At 34.4% G+C, this 25,299-nt stretch overlaps 1 protein-coding gene across 2 annotated transcripts in view; it reads left to right on the forward strand.

Moving 5' to 3' along the window:
- Positions 1–25,299, forward strand: part of CALCRL (calcitonin receptor like receptor) — a 104,906-nt gene that overhangs the window by 12,018 nt on the left and 67,589 nt on the right. The window contains exon 2 of one of the 2 annotated variants that reach the window (XM_058711845.1): positions 8,500–8,567. The exons of the other annotated variant lie outside the window; for it this stretch is intronic. The gene's annotated coding sequence lies outside the window, so the exon portion shown is untranslated. The remainder of the gene's footprint in view (positions 1–8,499; positions 8,568–25,299) is intronic. 2 annotated transcript variants of the gene reach the window in all.

A 25,299-nucleotide genomic window follows, 5' to 3' on the forward strand; every position in this document is an offset into this window, starting at 1 on the left:
GTTATTGTCCATTTTCTGTCCATTATCTCTAAGCTCTACAAGTACAAGCACTTCTTCCTGCTTTTTTCCCCCCACTAATATATCCTAAGCACCTAGGTAAGTGCCTACACAAAGTAGGTGCTTAAAAATTTCTTAACAAATGATTAATGAATGAATATGTTTCTTTGTATCAGTCTCCACGGAAAACTAGAGACTCTACGTGATTTTGTCTGCAGTATCCAATAGATTCTAGAGCTGAAATTTTGAAGGTGTTGTAAACATATCCCATGGCCGAAGAGAAAATACTCAGAAACTAATTATCATTTTGTTATTCTTAGGTCAACCTAATATTTATTCCTCCACTGCCTTTGTAAAGGGAAATAAATTAGTAAAGATGCTTTTCTGTAACGTAGTTAGTGTTCAGGTTTCACTGAATTCCAAGGAGTGACCTCTCAAACTAGGGTAAATGAGAAGGTTGCTTGGTATTTTAGCACAAAATGTTGAAGCATTTCCCCAAATGGCCAAACAATGGCTGAATTTGGCAGAATTTCTTGTTGAAACTGGCAGACCTGCCAACTGTTGCCTCCCAACAAAAGTCTTACTCCATTACTTATTGCCTTTCTGGACAATAACACTAAAATGTCTATAGAAGGAGAAAAAAACGCAGCAGTGGAATTGAGAGAAAAGCAAATCAATCTTTTAAAAAAATACATATTGCAAAATAGAAATTCTGTATAATTTACAAAAACTATACCGCGTTTGATAAGTGATGAGTTATGCACTTGAAAATCCACAATTTATCAAGCTTTTAAGTGTTGATTTATAAATATTTAGAGATAATTCTAAAAAGAATGCCAACTGTCAATGCCCTTTCATCACTGTATAGCTTTTGAAACTTTCTAAATGTAAAACCAAAGGACTATTTTATAACGTGAAATACATATTTATCATTAAATTAAGACATGATTTGTTTGAGAGTATCATGATGGATTTTCACAAAATACATCTTCTGAATTGACTCGACTCACAAATTATAACAACACTTGTTTTTCTAATGTAGATTCTCCATGTGTTGAGATTCATATAGTAAATTTTATTTTCTTTTAAAACTGAGGGCTAGTCATTCATTCACCTAGAAATATCATAATTAGGTTTTTTCTTCTGAGCCCAGATATTCATATCATCTATGAAAATGATAATTTTCCTTTGAGAAAGACTGATTCTCAAATTATGCTCATAGTATTCAGAGAAAATATGTATATAAAATGTGTTGTAGTTATCTTACTGTCTTTCAACATATTATCTAATAACTCACTGACTGAACTTTAAACCACAAGCAACAAGACTATTTGGATTAAACAACTCTCCATTTTAAAGGAAGTCTTGCTCAAAACATAAAAGTAAATTGTCAAATAGCTTCTCGTTTCAACCATCCTTTCCTATGCTTTAACTCTTTGAACTTCCTGACACTGTTGGATATGGTCATTATCAAATAATGTACTTATAATAAAATTTTTATTACAAAACATAAGTGATAACAATGCCCTTTAATAAACTGTATTTTTTTAAGGACTAGCCAGCATTCAATTTATTTCTGGTATGTTTATAGATAGCATAGCAAACCAATATTCTGCAACACATTTTCTTTGTCCCATGTAGCTTAAAGTAGACAAAATTAATAATAATAAAATAAAGCTCAGACCAACAGAGTGACAATTTTTAATCTAGATGAGCTTGATGAAAAGGTGGAAAAGGCACTTAAAAATAAACTTTATATCAATAAAAGCCCTGACAGAATTTTAAATTCAAGTACTTTGCACTAAATTAGAGTACAGGGCAGCCTGGCTGGCCCAGTTGGTAGAGAATGTGGCTCTTGATCTCAGGGTTATAAGTTTGAGACCAAGTTGGGTGTAGACAAAATAAAAATAAATTGTTAATAAATAAATAAATACTTTCAAAAACCAGAGTGTGCAAATGACTAATTTCTTACAGTGAGCAGACATACATCATATGTTTTGAAGCTAGTATCTGTCCTTACAATGACAAATAGATATTCCCAGTAGTCTTTTTTATCCCCCAGTAGTCTTATTCAGAAAGAAGCAGGGCCAAAATATTTGTTCTTTCTCATTTAGATTCAGCAGACACCACATATTGTTGAGAGCCTTTTCTAATAATGCTACCTTTAAGATGAAAAAGGCTGTTTTGAGGTTTGACTAATTGCCTGATGTAAAAAGTTGCTGTTGATTTAAAATAGTTTCACTAAATATTATAATTTGCTCTCCACTGCATAGTGGATTTGAATATATATCTTAATATTCATATGTATTTTAGAAATTGTTAATCTTTTCTATCTGCTAGATCACCTTGACTGTGTTAAGTATCTCTATACCAGGAGATTGATAGTAACACCAGAGACATACAATGTGAGCCTAAGCATAAAGGAATCTTAAATCAGTTTTGTAGTTCATGATGTTGTCCAAAACAAATGTTATTAACAGTTTCCTAATTAGTCCTATTTTAATGAATTCCCCCCCTTTTTTTTTTTTTCAACGTTTTTTATTTATTTTTGGGACAGAGAGAGACAGAGCATGAACGGGGGAGGGGCAGAGAGAGAGAGGGAGACACAGAATCGGAAACAGGCTCCAGGCTCCGAGCCATCAGCCCAGAGCCTGACGCGGGGCTTGAACTCACGGACCGGACCGCGAGATCGTGACCTGGCTGAAGTCGGACGCTTAACCGACTGCGCCACCCAGGCGCCCCATGAATTCCCCTTTCTAACTGTCCTCACCTCACCTCTAACCTGTCCTCACCTTGGAGTAAATCCAGAACACTGTATTTTGTTACATGTCTGGTGACAATGTCTTTGGTAAATGGCAAGATGAAGGGTTTGGAGATTCACCCAGAAGTTGATGAAACAAGAAATGAAGAGAACAAGTTAGGAAGTGAAGGGCCAATCTGGAGAACAGAAAAAAAGAGAAGATTCAGAAAAATTTTCATTTACAGGATAAATATATATATGACTGTAGAATGTAATTAACTTAGTAATTATTGCTCACTGAGTAAAAGGAGTGAGAGACAGGATTTGAAAGTGAAATAAATTAGATCTAAAAACCAGGAGTGAAAAAGGTAGGAAAAGAGAGAGGATAAAGGAGAGGCAATAAAAGAAGATAAATTGGTCCATTAAGATACATTTTATTTGCCAGAAAGTTTAGGAAATAAAAAATCCAGCACTGAACGGCACAAATTGAGATGTGGAGACACTTTGAATACAAGGCCATGGAGGAAAAGTTAGTATGCAAATGCCTTTCAGCTGCTTGGTCTAACAGTTAAGATAAGAAAACTTTATCTGCCCTTTTGTTTGGGAAATTGGATTGAGGGTTAAGCCTAGAAGTTATTCCTTCTGATAAGAGGTGAGGAGTGTTCATGAGAAGTTGTAAGAAGCAAACACCACCTCCTGGATGATAATTGTGTTCTAAAGCTTGGACCCAACTGCTCAAGACAATGACTGTACTTTAAGGGTACATAGAGTCTGACCTACTGGCAAGTCTTAGTCTGTCTAGGACACCTTCTCAAAAGGCAGCCCAGAAGTTGGGCTGTATCCATCATACCACATTTAAAGCAGCAGAACTGTTTGGTAAAATATAACCTTGGCTCATTCTAAACCTTCCAAATCAGGCTGAGATGGCTCAGCCTATAGAGAGAAGAGATGCTTACATGATCCCTGTGTGTCCTGAAAACAGTTTTCTCTTTAGTGAACTCCGGATATGATGAGAATTAAGGTATAAAAACACAATTAAGTTCAAATTTATAATAACAAAATAAAAGCATGAACATGACCCATGTTTTAAATCAAGTAATTCTCTTTCTGAATGAAATAACAAGCATTAATTCACATGAATTACACATAAATAACAAGACACATATATTACCTTCTCTTTTAATTTTGGCTTTCCTAATTATTAGTTTTGTGATTTAGGTGTATATTTTCCCTGTCTGAACCATCTTAACTTAACGGTCTTGAGAACCAGGTAATAATCCAAAATACAACTTTACTGACCCTTTCCTCTTTCATTGGACTCGGGGATAAATACACATGCACACACATATATACATTAATTCAAGATATGCTCATCATTGGTGTTCCTTATTTTCCTCCATATCTGGAAAGTAACCTAAAATCAAATAGAATTCATATGCCTAAATCATATTTGTAAAAGTATGTGTTTAAATTGTGCATTGACTATGATTTAACTGTGAAATATTCCAAGGAGGTCTAATCTTAACAATATCTTGACAAAAGGAAGTAAACTTTCAAATTGGAATAGTACTGGGGTGCCTGGGTGGCTCAGTAGCTTAAGCGACCAACTCTTGATTTGGCTCAGGTCATGATCTCACAATTCGTGAGTTTGAGCCCTACATAGGCTGCTGAGCTGATGACGTAGAGCCTACTTGGGATTCTCTCTCTCTCTCTCTCTCTCTCTCTCTCTCTCTCTCTCTCTCCCTCTCTCTCTGCCCCTACCCTGTTTGTCCTCTCTCTCTCTCTGTCTCTCTCACTCACAAAATAAGTAAAATAAACTTTAAAAAATTTAAAAATTGGATCAGTACTATGTGAGACAGCTGCTTTCCCACCTAGTGCCTTGACCTATCCCAAATATATTGCATTTTGATATTCTGATACGTAAATCCACAAAAAATGCATAATTACAGAGAAAGAAATCATATTCTTCATACTGTTCTACAAAAATGTTTTATAACTAAAAAAAACTTATACATATAGCTGATTATGTATAGCATAAATATATTGTTTAAGTCAATAAATTCCTGTATACCTGGAATCCAGCTTGTCCGTCATGTTCCTCTCCATTAGGTCACACTTACAGCCCCAGCAGTAAACCATTACCCAAACTTGTACTAATCATTCCTTTGCTTTACTTTATGGCTTTACCACATACATATGTGTTTCTAAGCAATGCATTATTTTGTTTTACTTTTATGAAAGTGGAATCACTCTGAATATAGTCTTCAGAGATTGCTTCTTTCATTCAGCATTTTGGAGATGCAGCCCTATTAATGTATCTATGTAGCTGTGGTTCTTTCTTTTCACGGTTGCAGTGTTCTACTGTATGAATGTACCACAATGTATGTCCCTTTTCTCCTGCTGAGACATTTGGATTGCTTCCAACCATTTTACTATTGTAAACAATAAAGCAATGAACATATTTTTTACGAATCTCCTGGTACACATGTGTCTGAGTTTCTTCAGGGATTATAACTTACAAGTGGGGCTTTCAGGAATTTAGCAATTCAAATTGCTTGTACCAATTTATACTCTCATCAACAGTGTATGAAGTTTCCACTGCACCACATCCTTTCCAACACTTTGTATTACTGTCAAGATTTTAAATGGTTGCCAGTCTGGTGGGAGTAACTTAGTATCTCATTGTGGTTTTAATTTGCATTGTCCTGATTATGAATCACAGCAAATTTGTATGTAAAAAGAATTAAAATTTTTCTCAGAAACATTTGTTTTTAATTGGGTAGCAGTGACTTGATGTTGCAGAATTATGGTTAAGCCACTTTTGCTTATAATTATTTAAGAGAAGGACTGTCTATTTTGGGTTGGCTGGTCCAGGGAAAGGAAAAAGTGTTTTATAACTTTTAAAACTGGGAATGTATGAATAATATTTTTCACCATGAACAAGAACACAGACTGATAATGTGCAGAATTATATCTAACTCCCCATTTCCTTTATTCAAAAACCCCCATCAAAATATATATCAAAATCTCTTTTAAAAATAGAGGAAGAAAATGAGTAATTCCATTCAGATGCATGTGCACTTTTTCTTTAGTAGACTTTATTTTTTAAAAGCAGTTTTAGGTTCACAACAAAACTTAATGGAAGGAACAAAGATTACCCACACCCCCTGTCCCCACTCATGCACACCCTCCCTATCAACATGCTGCACCATAGTATACTTGTTACAGTTGATGACCCTACAGTTGACACTTCATGATCACCCCAAATCCATACTTTACATTAGGGCGCACTCTTGGTGTTTAACATTCCACGACTTTGGACAAATGTATAATGACATGTGCTGTATGCTTTTTATAATCTTTTGAATAGTTAAAATCATTTATGGAGCTACCATATCTTGAAAGAATTAGTGTCTCTCTTTCTACTGTGGTAAAATTATTTTTTACACATAAAAACATTATAGAAGGCATTGGAATTTTTGTCTTTCACGTAATCCTTCATTTTGGAGATGATTACCCTTTTATGCCCATCAGCTGAATTTAACCAATATATTTCTCCCCTGTTCTAATTTCCTCTTAAAAAACATACTTAGGCTTGCATTTTTTTAGCTCAATTGTTGTGTTTCATCCTGGCATTATATAAAGAGGGTTTATCTATTATCCTTATTTGCTATATTTCTTTTCTGTGTTTTCAGGGTTTAGTTGATTTTGATTTCATTTTCTTCCTTTTTAAAAAAAATATGTTTATTTATTCTCGAGAGATAGAGGGAGTGTGAGTGTGAGTGGGGGAGGGGCACAGAAAGAGGGAGACACAACATCTGAAGCAGGCTCCAGGCTCTGAGCTGTCAGCATGGAGCCTGACGTGGGGCTTGAACCCATGAACCCAACTGTGAGATCGTGATCTAAGCTGAAGTCGGACACTCAACCAACTGAGCCACTCAAGTGCCCTCTTTGTATCTTTTCTTCTTGGATATTAATTAATCTTTGGTACTACAGATATGGATATTATGCAGAGGAAAGTGGAAGTAAGACTATGCTGACATTTATTATTAATAAGTACAACACATTTACTAATCAAAATTACCACATCAATAAATTTTCTGATAGCCAGAAGTGACTACTGACATATTTGTTCTTTTACTCACCCCAAATCACCAAAAGGGTGAAAAGATTCTTTCATAGCATTTTCAGCTGGAATGAAAAATAAAATTTTTAGAATCATGCAGAAAAAAAAACAGTAGTCCTTTCTATTTCATGTGCTACTTTATAGCAAGTTGGGAAAATTCTCAAAGTAAACTTCAACTTTGAACCTTCTGAATTCCATAGATATGCCAGTAAAGCCTGAGACTGACAAGAGTTTTTATTTTTTCCAAAATAGCTTGTAGAAACTCCAGATTCTAAAAATGTGCAATGTTTGTTGGTGTAAAAATACACATCTCCTTAATCAGACCAGATCATGATCCTAATTGTAACATATACTACACACCTTATAATAATATATAATAAATTGTTAAAATATGTGAAGATGTAAACATTTACAAAGTAATACAAGAACGTTTTTTGAGTCATGAAAGATTTGATTGCAGAGATTGCTTTTAACATAGCTTTCTTAGTACTTTTGACTTTTCATGTAAAAATCCCTATGACTTCATAGAAATCCTTGGCAATAATTCAAAGATTATCCTTAGAAGTAGCAACAAATAGGGATGTCTGGGTGGCTCAGTTGGTTGAGCATCTGACTCTTGATTTCAGCTCAGGACATGATCCCAGAATCCTGCATTGGAACCCCATGTAGGGCTCCACGCTGAGCATGGAGCCTGCTTGAGATTTTCTCTCTCTCCCTTTCTCTCTCCCTTTCTCTCTCTGTCTCTCCCCGCCTCTGCCCCTCTCCCCCACTCATGTGCTTCCTCTCTCTCTCTCTAAACTAAAAAAAATTTAAAAATTTTTAAAAAGTAGCAACACATTGATGATCCATAAACTTAAGTTCAAAGTCCCTCAAATCACAATATGAACCATTGGAGGTACATAATTTGCAAACACAAATTTGACATCTTTGAAGTTCTATCAAGTCTAAATACCATGCAAATGCAAAGCAGGATAAACTCGATTATAGCTATATCTTGCCTTCAACATTAGTTTGAGTCTGGAAAGATGCATGTAAACTCCATTCATATACATTCTTTGTTTAGCAGTGGATGAATCTTACTTGTTGGTAATGTCCTATGTTTAAAGAAAGTTAAATGTTGTACTGTCATGATCTAGCCTCTGCCTCCCTCTTTGACAAGGTCTATGACACTCTTTGCCCCTCATTCATTCCACTTCGATCACATGGGCCTACTTTTTATACTTTGAAACAGCTATGTCATTCCGTCCTCAGAACCATTCATTGAGTCATCCTGTCTTCTGGGAACAACCTTTCTCCTGAACATTCCAGAGCATCCACCTCTTCATACTGCTACGATCTTGAACAACAGGGACCATCCTCCATGTTTGTGCCTCTTAGAATCTCCATTCTTAAAAAATAAGGTGTCAAGAACAAAGTTCTTGATTACTTCTTGGTTAACATGGTGGCAACCTGGCAGCCTAAATGTGCCTGATACATCTCCTCCCAACTTCCCATTAAAGTTCAACATTTGAAATACAAGGTTTACGATTTTAACAAAAGAAGCACACTAGTATATAACTTTAAGTTAAAATCTCTAAAATCCCATTATTCACTAATAATATTAACAAATTCACAGGAATGTTCTCTTGTCATCCAGGGTTCTACGATGACACATCAACCACTTGTGATGCCACCTGTCAAATCTTTGGATGGCCCTACCTTCAGGTATTGCATACACTCCAAAAGAACATTCGGCCCCTAATGAAAGTAACATGTTGGATTTCCAGTGGAGTTGAGAATGATATGAACATGTTAATAATAGTAAGAAATATTTCACAGAATGATTCTTAATGTCAAATAACTTCTGAATAAAAGAAAACTTTGAAAGGTAGTCTAACAAAATACTGGTAAGGACAGACTTATGGACATCTGTCAAACTTATAAAGTCATTTCCTCAGGATCATCAGGTATGGATTTAGCCCTGAAGTTCTTATTTCCTTGACCAGAGAACTAGGGATGTTAAATCAATTTGAATGGGTCCAGCAGATATAGTAACATTAATAATCTGGTAGTATTTGCCACAAACATCACACACAAAGACACACATACACACACACATAATGTCTGCAGCTAAGCTTTTAATATTATAACTATACATATATATATGTTTCTATATATACATACATAGAAAACAAGTTATGTTTAACGTTATAAAATAATAGAGCTAGGTTGCTCATTTGAACTAACTTTGGCCTGTAAAGTTCGTTCTTTTGTGATTCACATAGTCACTGTTAGATTCCTATAAATGATTGTAAAACTTTCCTGTAATTGGAACATAAGAAGATATCATTTATAAATAAGGGAACAGGAAAATGGGGGAGTGGTGTAAGCTGTTTTAAAGATTTAAGTTGTTCTAGAGACTATTTTTTTGAACTCCCTGGTCAAATAGTTTCCATTTCAATCCTGGGCATTAATTACAAGTTTCAGGGGGCATTGGTGCTTCCAGAAAGATTACTGGTATAGACGGACTTGTCTTCTTATTTATATTTAGCATTATAGTTCCATGTCAGATAACATGGAACTGTTATTATGCAATTATTATTACACCTCACAACCCTCTTCCTGACAAAATTAAAGTGGTTTTCCTGTCCTAACTTATTTTTAGACTGCAAAGTATTTAACAATTAATCATGTTTCATCCTGATAAACTGTAAGAACATTAATGAAAAAGGCTTCTAAATAATTTTATCTTGAATTCAAAGCTAAGTGACATAATTCCTTCTTCTGATTTTTAAATTCCGAAGTAATTCTGCTGGACCCAAAAATAGACTCTCTATAATTATTCTTTTTCCCACAGCATGTCTTTGGGAACTCATCATTGTTGTTCTGTCCTTTTATGTGTCAGCTTCCTCTGCACATTACATTTTATATGACTCACTGTTCCTTAAAACAAGGCTTGAATGCTCAAAATGCCTACTTACATCTGACAGCTGGATTTTTCTCCCTGAACTTTTTTATGTGAAGTGGAGCCAGATCAATTTTTATAAGCCCCCAATTATGAAGACATATAGGAAAGAGCACAAAATGGAAGAAAATTCACTTAACTAGGCAAGAGCTGATCTTGACCTCTACCATCTGTGTGTACTAGTCATCTTCTTGTGAAAATTAAAAGTATTACACAATATTTTTCTGTCTTTCCAACTTATAAATTTTAGCATGTATTGGATAGTGTGAAAGAGATAGATTGGAAGTGGCTTGAAAATGAAAGGTACAAATATAAACTGTTTTCTGTTCATTAGATTGATCTCTGACTTGCAGAGTATTGGTAAGATTCTTTGTGAGCAGTCAATTGCCTCTTTTGTAGTTTTTAAAATTTTATTTCCAACAAGTACAGTTCAAGGTGAATGTGTGTTTATTTTTTATTTTTTTTTAATTTTTTTTTAACGTTTATTTATTTTTGAGACAGAGAGAGACAGAGCACGAACGGGGGAGGGTCAGAGAGAGGGAGACACAGAATCTGAAACAGGCTCCAGGCTCTGAGCTCTCAGCACAGAGCCCGACGTGGGGCTCGAACTCACGGACCGCGAGATCATGACCTGAGCTGAAGTCGGCCGCTTAACCGACTGAGCCACCCAGGCGCCCCGGTGAATGTGTGTTTAAATTCCTGCACGAAAGAGGCTGAATAATTGTCTCTGGGGAGATTAAAAAATATAACAGAGAATCAGAATTGCGATTTGCCGTCATATTAGTTTGACTCATATATGATTTAATTTTAACCTCATGAAAGCAGCACAGAAGTGAGACTTTGAAAATTCTTGGTCTTAGATCATCTACCATGGCTGTGGGATACGAGGCAAAAAGTCTCCTAAACTCCTACCTTCCAATATGTAAAATGAACAGCTTACATTATAAAACTTCTCAGGTCCATTCAGCTCTGAGATTTTGGAACCTCTGACCCTAATTATTCTGAATTAAAGATAGGAACTGGAGATAGAATACTATCTGAAGTTATTGGTAACAAATAAAGTGATTTGTAATAGCTCATTTCTAACTTTGAATATTTTTGCCCTGCTTTATTTAGATAATCATTGATTATACTCTGAAATATGACAGATGGTTAAGAGGTGGGAAAGAGAAAAAAATAAGGAGAATATCTCTGGCTAGATTGAATTCAGGAAATAGAAGGATCTGTTTCCGGTTATCATTAAAATTTAACAATCTTCCTAAAAATCCTTTATGCCTCCAACATAGCAACAATATTAACTTTTAAATTTCTAACACTTTAATAGTCCACTTTCACATTGAAATCTTAATCCAACTAGCACTGAATCTCAGATATAATTTTTTCCTCCAAATTGATGGACAGTTGTACCAACACTTTGTATTAAATAGTTAATCTTTTCTATTACTGATTTGAAACTTAACTACATTGTTATATTTACTAAATTCTAGTAAAATTATTTTGGATTCAAAGGTCCATTTGTCTTGTTACTTGTTCAGTTAAACTTCAGAATTATTCATTACCTTGATTGTATATTCATTACCTTGATTTATAGATTATTTGGGAAACAATTAAACATCTTCATACATTTTAGTTTTGCATCTATTAAAACAAACGTCTATTTAGGGTGCCAGGGTGGCTCAGTCGGTTAAGTGTCTGACCTGCTCAGGTCATGATCTCACAGTCCGTGAGTTGAAGTCTGGCATCGGGCTCTGTGCTGACAGCTCGGAGCCTGGAGCCTGCTTCAGATTCTGTGTCTCCCTCTCTCTCTGCCCCTCCCCCTCTTGCACTCTCTCTCTCAAAAATAAATAAATAAACAATAAAAAATTGAAAAAATTATAATAAACATTTAAAAAAATTAAGAAAATCTTATTTTTCAGCAAATAGTTCAGAGAATCAGTAGTGAGTCAGTTTGATTAGAACAGTAGGAAGTAAATTAAGGTAAATCTGAAACTCAATGTTTGTAAACTGTATTAAAATACTCCAGAAAAATTATATCTTCAGTCTTTGGAACTATGCTCAATAGATCAACTCCATCCATGACTGTCTTACCATCCTTTGTAAGTTTTATTGCACACTATCCTGTTGCTCAGAGCCAAATATAGATAAACCAAATATAGATAATTTTTCTAAGAGATATGATTAAGGATCTATTATAAAAATAGGTATTAAGACATACAAAATATATTTTTAAATGTAATTTTTTAAAGAATCAAAAGATGTAATTTCTAATAGACAGTATGTTCCCCAAAATACCTGTTCTCATCTTGCTATGTACTTACGGAGCCATGTTTCCAAGAAAAATGATTCAAATAAAAATTACGAATTCAACAAAATGAATTAAATTTTTTTAATGTTTATTTACTTTTTTTGAGAGACATAGACAGAGTGTGTGGGGGGTAGGGAGAGAGAGAGAGGAAGACACAGAATCTGAAAAAGGCTCCAGGCTCTGAGCTGTCAGCAGAGTCCAAGTTGGGGCATGAACCCATGAACTGTGAGATCGTGACCTGAGCCGTAGTCAGACACTTAATGACTGAGCCGCTCAGATGCCTCTCAACAAAATGAATTCAGCCCAACTGATGAGGAACCTTTGCTATATATATACACTTGTCATTTATGTTATCACATGCAAAATTGAGAATGAATCTAACACCCATCTCAAAATTCAGTGTTATGGATCAAGTGCCTTGGTGTCCTCTATGAATATGCTTTTCTGAAAACTCCTTGTTAATTCACTTTTAACTAAACTGTCTTTTAGTGCCTAAAGTTGTTCTATTTTTATTGGTCCCTGAAATAGCCCTTTGATCTCCATAAAAAATTGTGTTCATATAAATTGCTTTAGAACATAGTACACTTCATTGCAGATTTTCATAATGAAAAATTCAGGAGAGGTTGCTATGCTAGCAATGAAAACTTCAAATCACTTCAAATCAAATGGTAGACATCACCATTTTTAAAATGTCACTTGTCCTCTCAATATCATATCTACTTCCTGCCTCTCTCCATCTTTTTGGATCCACTCTGCCTTTATTCCTTCTGTTCATCACTCGTTTGCCTGATTCCTTTCCAGGAGGTACAATACTACATTTTCTTTCTTTATTTTTTTTATTTTTTTATTTTTTTATTTTTTTTAATTTTTTAATATATGAAATTTACTGTCAAATTGGTTTCCATACAACACCCAGTGCTCATCCCAAAAGGTGCCCTCCTCAATACCCATCACCCACCTTGCCCTCCCTCCCACCCTCTTTTTTTTTTTTTTTAATGTTTATTTATTTTTGAGAGAGATAGAGACAGAACACGCGTGGGGGAGGGGTACAGAGAGAGGGAGACACAGAATCTGAAGCAGGCTCCAGGCTCCGAGCTGTCAGCACACAGCCCGATGCGGGGCTTGAACTCATGAGCTGTGAGATCATGACCTGACCCGAAGTCAGACGCTCAACCCACTGAGCCACCCAGGCACCCCATCAATACTACATTTTCTAATCCAGATTGGTGAAAAGGAGATTTCTTCTTATTTGAGCACCTGCTAACATTCATAGCCATGTGCCTGCTCTACTCCAACTGTTATTTTTACTATTATTTATTAAGATTTTATTTATTTTTTAAAGAATATCTACACCCATTATGGGGCTCAAACTCACAACCCTAAGATTAAGAGTAGCATGCTCCACTGACTGAGACAGCCAGGCACCCCAGTGTCATTTTTAATGTATTTTATATATTAAAAAAAAACAACACAGTTATTTTCCTAAGAGGATTTCTGATGACAGTGCTAGAATAATCATTATTTAATATGTTATGATAATTTTCATACTTACTAATATTTAATTTAATAGATAAAAAATAAGTTGTTGAAATGTATAGGAATCATGCTATATGCAGTATAAATACGATAAATTTTAAAAAATCGTTTCCTTATCATTTGTTCCTTTTCACGTTTGCTTTACATTAAATTACAGTTTAAGTCTTAATCATTTTTCTGACCACAGTACCCAGCATAATGGTTCTCAAACACAATATAGTTTTATTTACAGTAGAATTGCATTTCATCATTTAATATGTCTTACATATTAGACATATCACTTTAGACTAGTGATCTGCAAACTGGGGTATGGATACCCCTAAGGGGTAGGCAGAAATAGCTTGTTTTACAGAAATCAATTCTAGATCTTTAACCTTCATTTGAACCCCATCCTAACTCTTGTCATTACAAAATTCCGAACGTCCAAGCTTTAGGCCAGTTCTTCATTTTTACCTCTCCTTTCTTATAGTCTTACTTCTTTACACACACATGCATTCTTTCACCTGTCTGAGTCTTACTACAAAGCATTTCTGCAAAGTGTAACAATCCCGTAGGCCACAAATGAGGATAGGCACAATGCAGACATTGGTTTTGCCAAGCCTCCTTCAAAATGAACTCCCCCCTCTCTTCATCTCATTAATTGATGTATTTATAATAAAGTTTTACTTTTTTTGTTTAAAAATCATGTATCAAAATTTATAATACATTTACTATGATTTGATCTAGAGTATCAACTCTAGAGCCAAACTACCTGGTTCAAATCCTGAGTCAACCACTTTTTAATCACTTGGTAAAATTAATAAACCTACTTGTACCTCAGTTTCCTCACAGGTAAACCTAAGAAAAACATAGTACCTACTATACATGTTTTTAATAATGTGATCATAAAGTCTGAAAACCTAAATATTACTTTTTTAACTATTATAATATAAATGAGAAAATAATTTATTATGTATAATTTATGTATCCAGACTTAGTGGTTTCTCTGTATATAAATATATAGATACAAGTAGAGACAGAGGTATTTAGTACTTGGAATTTAGTAAACCTTTAAAAAGTGTTAGTTACTATAATATCTACATCGCCATTATTTCTAAAAAAAAAATTGTAATGGTAATGCAATCATGTAGGATTTTTAAAAACATTCATTGATAGTCATTTGGACAGGAATTTTAGTTTTTATTTTAGAGAGAAAGAGTGTGAAGGGGGGAGAGCGGCAGAGGGAGAGGGAGAGAGAATCTTAAGCAGCTGTCCCCACCCAATGTAGGGCTTGATCTCATGACCCTGGGATCAGAACTTGAGCCAAAATCAAGTCAGTTATTCAACACACTGAGACACCCAGGTGCCCCAGGAAATTTCACCAAGGTATGTATTTTGTTGCATAGAGGATTTTGAGCAAGGAAGACTTCATTGAAAATGTTCCTATGAAAAGATTAGGAGAGGTTTGCATAGTAGCCATGCAAACACGTCAAAGGAAAAGGAAAAACACCATGGTTCTTAAAATGTCACCTGCTCACTCAATGATCAGTTTTCTCTCTCTTTCTGGCTTAATTACAACAAGATTAACTGAATCTGGGGTAATGTGACTAGATACTATAGATCACACAGAAATGAGCTGTTGGTGCTGCTAGTAAGCAAATAAATATAAGGCTCTGTAAGCAATGCATTGAAACATACCAAAAAGGTTTCTCTTTTGTTGTTAAGGACAATAAATTATAAGGAGGTTAAGAAAGTTCCTTTACAACTGGGGCTTATAATTCTCTGTGTAATAATTTATATTTGCAATTTATGATCATTAACAAATAGCTTACTTTTATTATTTTTGATAATGATACATTTGCAAAAACATAAGAGGGTGCCATTAGATGCAGGAAAACTCCATAATCTTTCACCAAGATGCATTGACTCAGCAATCAGTTGAACAGAGAGTCCCATATTGAAGGAATTTTTATGATATTCGAATCTTGTTCAGTGGGATAGTCCCATACTTATGATTAAGAATCAGGCCCTTCAGGCCAAATCGCAGCCAGAGTCCATCAGACTTCAGATGAATTCTAATAGTGGATGGGGTGTGGATTTCCCCTATGTAGGAAAACCCCATGTTAAAAAAAAGAAAGCATCTCCCTACCCTGCCAACCAAAAACCTTGTTTGTTTCACTAAGCTATTTTATTATTGTTTCATTTGTCTTCCATCCTATCTCCCAGGCCTTTCTTAAACTTCCTTTCAAAGCAAATTAGTTATCTTTTTATGGAATATATCAATTTTGACAAAATCTTTTCCTCTTCCTGAAATGTGCAAACCCTAGCTTGAATGTGACAAAGTAAAATTATCAATCAGATTAGGCCACTTCATTTATACCTATCAAGGTTATAAATGAGCTAGCTCTTAGCCAGTGCTTCCTAAACTGTCCATATTTATATATTTCTGAGGTTATCTCATTTTCTGTTTATGTTACTCCATCAGTCACAGTATACTTATAAATGCCAGATGGGCAAGTCCTCCACATTTTGTGGCTTGTTCCATTAATGTATAAGTCCTGCTAATGTTATATTTAATGATACATCTTTATATGTTTGCTAATTATTTAAAAAATGAAAAACATTTACATGTATCGCTTCCTGTAAAAGTGAGCAAATTTCTACCTAAAGTAGTGGGAAAATGCCTAGGACCTAGGAATTAAAAAAGGATGTGGCATATGAGGAAAGTACAGTTATTTATTGTATTTTACAGGAAATTCCTGCTGTGGCTAAAAGTTCTTTGCTCTCTCAAACTGCTGTAGATATAAGACAAAGGGAAACCAACACAAATCATTGTACCTTTTAATATGCTGAATCTAAAGTTTGCCTGCCATGAGAAACAGACTGTTAGAAACAGGCTCTGGATTTAAAGGAAACTAAAGCTGTGATTCATAAGCCTGGCAAATAGACCTGGCGACAATTAGTTAACTCCAACCAGCCTTTAGACCCATTTTTATTGTTTTAAACTGTTTTACATGACACCAAAACCTCCAGAAGAAAATTCAACATTTCTGTCAAATGTTTTGTCTACATGACCTGAAAGAGTAACAGAAATTTAAGTAACCAATAACTATCAATTCCAATTATAAAAAATTACCTCATTGGTCAGCTCCACATTTTAAAAACCAATTTGGCTATTGCTAAATGAGGCTTTCAGCAGGAGAGTCCCTCCTGATAAGAAAAAAAAAAATGCCGTGCTGAATTTATTATTTTTTTATTATCACACAAATAGAGTAAAGTTGTTTTTCACATTTACTATATAGTTGGTAACAAATTCCAACTTCAAATCATTTGGGGATTCCACTTTATAGAGTGTGTTAATCTTAGTTACTTATTTCCAGAAGAAGTTTATTAGTTCTTATTTACTCTCCATTTTTCCCAACCTCTTTGGCCATGCAATAAATGATCCAGAAAACAGTGCCCTGACACAGGCTGCCACACCACTGGGAGCACTAATACACATATACACATAAAATCACAACATACTTTAGAATTAATTTTCCCATCATAAGCATCAATTTTCTGAATCATAGCAGACTTTAGAATTTATGATTATTGCCAGGTCATAAAAATAGTCCTCAACATGAAGCGCCTGGGTGGCTCAGTCAGTTAAACATCCAACTCTTGATTTCGGCTCAGGTCGTGAGATCCAGCCCTATGTCAGGCTCCGTGCTAACAGGGGACACTTTCTCTTTCTTTCTCTCAAAATAAATAAACACTTAAAAAATATTTCTCAACATTATCCTATTAAGTCTTGTGTTTTCTTTGCAAAGGAGAAATAATATTGAAATCTTCTATAACATCTCAGATGCTACATGACATTTGATAGAATATCTGGTGGAAAATTATATACAAATAACCAACTGAGCCACCCAGGAACCCCTCACAAGATATATTAAATTAAAATCACAGACTATCTTTTAGGTTTACATTTTGTAATGCCTGGTTTGGAAAGGTCTATATATCTGTAGCCAGAGAAAATTCTTCTATTACATTTTATTATTATTGTCTATTCCTGTCTTTGAAGATCAAATTTATCTTTGCATAATTTTATTAGTGAATCAAGGAATATCCACGTTTTCTCTGATAAGTCCTATCTATCATAATGTGAATTGTAATTTCTATTCTTTCTATAACTTGGAAGTCTTTGGTGCCATTTCTGGCCACAGAGCTTTAAAATGCCCTATTTTCACTATTCTAATACATTAGCTTTATTGTTCTATAGGACCAGAAGTATCCTTACAATTTTTTGATACAACCCCTACAGTTTTTAAATGAAAAACAGAGAAGCAGGCGAATAAAAAGATTGGTTAAAAGAAAGAAAATAGTAATCTGGTGTCACAACCAAAATAAGGACCTACTTCTCTTCAATATACTTATATTGACTATTCTATACGATGACTACAAACCACCTAATCATGCCGTTTAGAAGTTATCTATAAGCAACACTCCATTTTTCACAAAACTTAATTTTTCTCCATCTTCTTCTGGATGGTCTCTATATTGTCAACATGACACTAAGCATTCTCTGATATTTATTCTAGGATATTGTTAGATTTGATAAAACCATTTCACGATGTCCCCATTCACATTCTGTTAAATCTGAACTTTGGGGTTCATAACCACTCTAGTGTCCATTGAATTTGTCAAGTTATTTTCTAACTGGGGTCACATAATGTGCTGATGTACTGTAAACTTGAGGATAGTTGTTGCCTCAAGATCTCTCATGCAATTTTAATGCAAACTCTGTTCAAATAAGTAGCGCGATTGATATCTCTGTTGAAAAAAATTTGACCTGTCAAGTTTCTGAAACTGCTCTCCATGTCCTGACATGATGAAAATGCTACTCAATTAACACACACATGTGCATAGAGACTTTGTGGCCACTGTGTCTTTTCCAGGTCTCTCAATGGCCATTTTATTGTATTTTTCTCTCTTTATGTGGCAACATATTTAGCACCAGGGCCTTAAGAAACTCATTAGGCAGTGAGTTTTTATATTGAAAAAGGATTGTGATAAAATATATTCTTCACAGAAGGTAAAACCAGACTCTTACCAGGGGCATCAAGCTGACTTCAAACATCGGTGGAATGGACAAAAGACTAAGCAGAGATTCTGTTCATTAAATGTAACTCGTTTAAGTCATTTGGTTTTTAAATCTGCCTAAACCCATATGGAAGTATATATTTTCTAAAAATGCTAATTTTTAACTGAAATCTCAGTAATAAAGAACACATGACCATTTGTGTATATAATTAGTTGTTCACATTTCATCTTGAAAATGCTGTTAGCTCAGTTCCCAGGGTTTTGCATATCCAGGATGATTTTCCTGAGACAGCATAGGGTAACAAATAGGAATCTGGGTTAGGGGACATGTTTCTAGTCTGTTCTTTGCCTCTGAGCAGCTGTGCTAATGTGGTCAAGACATTTCACTTCCTTGGTCCTGAGTGTCCTCATCTATAAATTAAAGGTTTTTGGACCTAACTGATCTTGTTTATATTGTGAAATGATGATATTTAAACAAAATGACAAACAAAAACTGCATATAATTGGTTCTCATCAAGTAACAGCTTTTGTTACTATTATGGTTATTATTATTAATGAAACCATTAGGTCCTTCTAACTTTAATTGCTGTGAATGGCATTGAGTTAAGTGTTTTGGCTGACAGTGTTCTGTTTTGAATTATTTCAACAGTCTGTGTTTCACTAGAATTGTGTGCAAAAACATGGGTACTTACTGGGTGTATAATTAACGTCAAGATAAAATACTGAGCTAAAAGTATCTTCTATGATTAATTCTCCTAAACTGTCAACTGGTAACACATGTATGGCTTATCCAAAAGATACTTACTACATCATCTTCCAACTCATGTTACATACTTTATTGCTAATTCTGAAGAAAAAAAAAAAGGTACTTCCTGGTATCAGAAAGATCTCAAATTGTATGTGATTGCTCATAAAATTAATAATTTCAAGGCAGAAGTTGCACAGTATTATTTAATATGGTCCATTTTTTTTCTTGAAGAATACTCTAAAGCTCTTAATACAAGCAAAGAAACCAAGTTAAATGTAAAAGAATATTAAGGATTATTTATTTTACTATCCTAGTAAGAAAATGCTTCACAAACATGATCTTTTAGTGATGGTTTTGTTGGATGGGAGGGGCAGAAGTGCTTCATATAAGCTTTAAAATAGTACTAATAAATGTCAATATAGCCAGTGACTATTAGGGGGAGTGAAATATATCAGGTTCCAGAGGTAGTTCTGGTTAACAGTGTATGTTTAAGAGTAAGAGTCTCAGGTTAGAATCCTTGCTTACTTCATTAGTGAGATTACTTTGAGCTTTAATTTCCTTATCTGGAAAAAATAAGACAGAGAATATCATAATTTGTTACCTTCAGAATTGAATATGATAGTATGCTTATAATACCTAAGACAGTGTTTAGCGTGCAGTGAACAATAAATGGTAGCTATTACTATGTAAATTATTTTATAATCCTGATTTCAATACTTATAAATAACATCAGATTAAACCTTGGTTTATAGTAATTTATTTCCTACTATTTAGTTTTGATATTTTGGTAATAGATTATTGAATGCTACCTCATTGAATTCTTGACAATTTCTGCTTTCCTTTTATTAATTAGAGGAACCAGGATGAGATGCCTGGTCCAAACACCCTTCTTTCACCCACTTCCTACTACCCTCCACTGTTATCCCTATGCTTGAAAATATACTGAGAAATGTTGAATGTTGCTAAAGAAAGAAACAGGAGGTTGTTTTGTTTTGTTTTCTGAGACATAATCTATGATGAGGAAGACATAAAGACTCAGAGTATCGCATGGCACCTATACTTTATTGGAAATTTGAATTGGTTTGGAGATTCTAAGGACCTGAAGATGCAGACAACATTTTCATGAGAAAATTAGTAAAACTCTGGAAAGGACTTGTGCTGTCTTAGGGCCCAAGTGGCAATGGCAGCAGAGGATAAAGTTAGAGGTCATTTTCTACCATTTCTATATAGAACACAGAAGGACTATGGCACCTTGAGAAGTGAAGACTTTGAGAGGATTAGGTTATAGTCTTTGTGACATTATTGTCAAATTGAAGTAGTAAGACATGGCAAGATGAAGGTCACTGAAAGTGATTCTAAGGGCAGAGAGAATAGACAAAGAAAGTCAGAGTGCTAGGGAAAGAATGGTGTGGGTTGGTCCTATGAAAGAGACTGGCTTGCAAAGCATCCCCTGAGGGATTTCAAGAGACACTTGAGACTTTGCAGGATGCTGGAGGTCCAGTGTTCTAAGGTGCAGACAAAATCAGAAATTTGTGAGTTATTGATAACATGACTTGATATCCAGAGGCTTTTGGGGTCCAACAAGTTTTCAGTCACAAGAATAAGAGTTTATGTAGTCTTAGTCTCTATTTAGTCTTATTTGTAACTAAGATATTTCAATAGTATAGAACCAAGAGTAGGTTTCAAAGTGTTTGGATTTATGGAAATAATAAGTGAACTATGGGATTAGCTACTTGACTTTAAGTATCTTGTGGTTTCATGTGAATCATCTGGCAATAAACAAAGTGTGTGATATTTCCTAATAAAGTTATTTTCAGAAAGGAAAAAATGAGCATAGCTTCTTCCACATGGGAGGTCTTGCTACTGCTCTATATAACCCTAAGGATTAATCTGTTCATGGCTTAGATATTTATACCTAAGAACACAACATGTAAATTCTTGTTAAGTCCACAGTCACAAGTCAGCATTTAGTGGTTCAAGGGAAACTCAAATGGCTTTGAAACCCTTAACTCAATTGTTTCTTAAAACCCATGCAAAGCATTCAGTATTTTATATAAGTGTACTTATACTCCTAAACACATATTATTGATATACTTATGTGTAAATAATCTAAGATTACATATTATAAATGCTATTTCATTTCTTATCTGAACACTAGCCTTCCCCCATACCTCTACTCACTTATAGCTCTCTCCTGTACATTTCAAAATTCTTTTTTCTTTTCCTCAAGATACCACTCAAATATATACACTCTTGAAAAGTAAATTCATATTGTTCATTATTTTCCTGCTGGAAGTACTTGACAAGAATCCATAGTTAGTTTCAACGTATTCTTTGAATAGATTTATTTTTTTATTTTTTATTTTTTTGCCCTGCCGAGCTCTTTGTAGTTCTTTGTAGGCAAACACATGAAAGTTGGCAAAGGCATCATGCTCTTTACCACAGGGACAGCTGCTTCTCCAGTACTAGTCCACTTCTTTTCTTTTAAAAGTTTTTGAAAAGAAGAAGCACTATAATTATGATCATTAGCCTATTTGAGCTCTACTTTAAACCAATTTCATTATAATGTTATCATTACATTTTGAGAAAATAGTTGTTCAATAAATACGACATTTTTCCAAGATATGCATTATGAACATTAAGTCATAATCTCATGAAAAAACTTTGATATCTTCTGTAACTAGTTCATTAGATGATTATTTTAATCGAACTGATTCTTGATACAAAAGACAAACTTCTGTCTTATATTCACTACCCTGGAAAGATATGATCTTTTAAAAACATGAAATAACAGATTTGATTAACCGCAACCACTCCATGAAAATGATTTTTAATGTTCTTATTTTGAAAGCTCTCTCAGAAATGTTAGCATCTATCTCATTTTATAGATTTTGGAATCACAATTGAAGATTCAATGATCAGTAGAGGAAACAGAAGGTGAGTTGGCATATGAGCCTATCTCTGCTTCCAAAAAGATGAGCATGTGACTCTAGAACTAAGAGTTATTAATCACAGCATTTTCCAAACTACTATATTTTTTATTTTTTTGTAATTTTTTAAGTTTATTTTATTTATTTTGAAACAGAGAGACAGAGAGACAGAGAGAGAGAGAGAGAGAGAGAGAGAGCATGGGAGGGGCAGAGAGAGAGAGAGGGAGACAGAGAGAATCCCAAGCAGGCTCTGCATTGTCAGCATGGAGCCTGATGCAGGGCTAGAACTCATAAACCATGAGATCATGACCTGAGCCAAGATCAAGAGTTAGACACTTAACTCACTAAGCAACCCAGGTGCCCCTAAACTGCTATATTTAATGCTTAATATTATGATATTCATCTTTATAATGCCTTCAGGCAGATGTCACAGATCCTTTTGAGATAAATTTATGCCTCTAGTTAAAACATTCTAAGGAAGGCCTTTTTAATGCATTTTAATTTAACCTCACATATAGTATTTTCTTAACACAAATTGTTCTTTTGCAAATTAAAATATATTTCTTTGTTCTAAATTTTGAATAAATGAAATGGCCTATTCATCAATCAGAAAGTGTTTAAAATGAGATAATTTTTATAATACCATTTATAAAGCTCTTAGAAATTTTTCTCTAGGTTTCACTTTAGATTCAAGCTCTGAGAACCAACTAAAACCTAACTGTATTAGTCTTCTAGGGCTGCCATAAAAAAATAACAGACTGGGAGGCTTCGCAAATTAATTTTCTCACAGTTCTGGATGCTGGAAGTTCAAGATTAAGGTGTTGGCTGCTTTGGTTTCTCTTTAGGCCCCCCTTTTGGGCTTGTAGATGTCCACCTTCTCACCGTGTCCTCACATGGCCTTTTCTCTGTGTGTACGCATCCCTGGTGTCTCTTCCAGTTCCCCACTCATGACCTCATTTAACCTTAATTACCTCCTTAATTGAGGGCCATATTTCCAAATATGGTCACCATTTGGATTAGGGCTTCAACAAATAAATTTTTGGAAAAAAACAATTTAGTCCATAATACCAACAATTTCTAAGAAATTATTTCAAAGAAGGTGGAAGAGATAAGAATTATTTTAAAAATTTAGAATCTCTAAGTAAAAAGTAATCATCCATGTCTTCTATATGCCAGTGACTCCCAAATTTAAATTGTTATGTATGAACTTCTTACACATCAGCCCTTCCAAACGAATTCTTCAGCCAAATATTTCATGAACTATTTATAATTGGAAACCCTTTTATGACTCAGTGTCAAATTGATGCCAGAGACACTATTAGTTTCCTACCAGAGATACTATTAAATGCCACAGCAGTTTATGAAAATTTTTCTATATATTAGTATGCATACTTTTCGGATTTATACTCTTCCTCAGATTCTTCAAAAAGATTTCTCTTTCCTTGGTTCTTCAATGTTTTTCAATTATGCCCCTTTTCAAAATTTTTGTTTGTTTGCTGATCATTATATGAAAATAGATCTGCTTGTGGACATACACATTTTAAGAGGTGACCTTAGCTTGTTCTTTATTCTCTACGGTTTCACCAAAATCTCTTTCCTCTTTTTAGGTCAGGAATTTAAAGACAAGCCTGTAGGCACTGACTTTAGCCAAATTCCCAACATTTAGGGAGCATTTATGTAAACATTTATCTAGATTTTTCTAATGTGGAATTGTCTCATACCTTATATCACATGTCTTGTTATCTGGAGCTCTTACACTTTGACAAGTAGAATTCATAAAAACCTCTTCCCCAGGAAGAAACAAATATATTGTCTCTATAGTGGCTCTTTGTTACTTCATTCCTTCCCTATAGGACTTGATTTGCTAGATTCACTCTTAACCAAAGAATTTATTGAGACAGCACCAATATCTACACCTAACCAAATCAATCCATCAACAAACAGATATATTTCATTTTCTGAGAAGTGGGATTCCTGAATGAATGGCAGGCAGTGGGAGGGGTGGAGGGTGGGGGAGAGGGGAGATGTGTGTGGGGTGTACAAAAAGAATAGACTCATTTCTCTGGTTCCCTTAAAAAAACACCCACACTTACTAATTTCCTGATGAGTACAACTCTCAGTTCTATGAGCTTCAGAATTTGGTGCTGATGTGTGTGGTAACTTCTTGTCTTTTGGGTAGGGGTTGGTTGTTTCTGAATCCAGCTTTATGTTAACTAGAATGCCTCAACTTTCCCAAACTCACACTCTAATAACACAGGATAGAAAACAGACTGTTACTCTCCAAAATGAAATTTTTGCATAAGTAAATATTTACTATGCTGATGTCCCAATTTAGCTTTCCATTCCTCCTACTGGGTGACAATTATTGATATCCAATATTAAATTTGCCTTATAATAATACATAATAAGAACTTTTATTAAGTGCTTACTAATATGCCAGAAAGTGTTCTTAGCTCACTACATACTAATTTTTCATGTAATATATCAACCCAAATTGGATGTATTATCATTATCTCCATTGTATGCAGATATTGAGGTTATAGGGATCAAAGAATTTGCCTGTCACATAAATAAACAGTATAAATTTATATCAGAGCTCAACAAAAAAAAGACTTAATCAATGACTAACTCCAAAAAATAATCTTTCTCACTTCTCCCAAGATGTAAATGTGAACAAAGCAAACTCTGGGTTGCTTTCTGTGGTACTTTATATCTATTGAAACATAAATCAAAATTATTTTGTGTGTGTCAGTACACAAGTTATAGCTTCAATGAAAGATTATTTCAAGATCAGGCCAATGACAACGACTTTGCATAGTTTTTCTACTTCAGAATTGTTGAAGAGAAGAGTAATTTCCACATTTGCTGCAAACAGTCTACCTCAAACCTACTTTTGTTCTTTTGGTATA

This window comes from Neofelis nebulosa, chromosome 2, assembly GCF_028018385.1.
Source record: "Neofelis nebulosa isolate mNeoNeb1 chromosome 2, mNeoNeb1.pri, whole genome shotgun sequence".
Taxonomy (NCBI): Eukaryota; Metazoa; Chordata; class Mammalia; order Carnivora; family Felidae; genus Neofelis; species Neofelis nebulosa.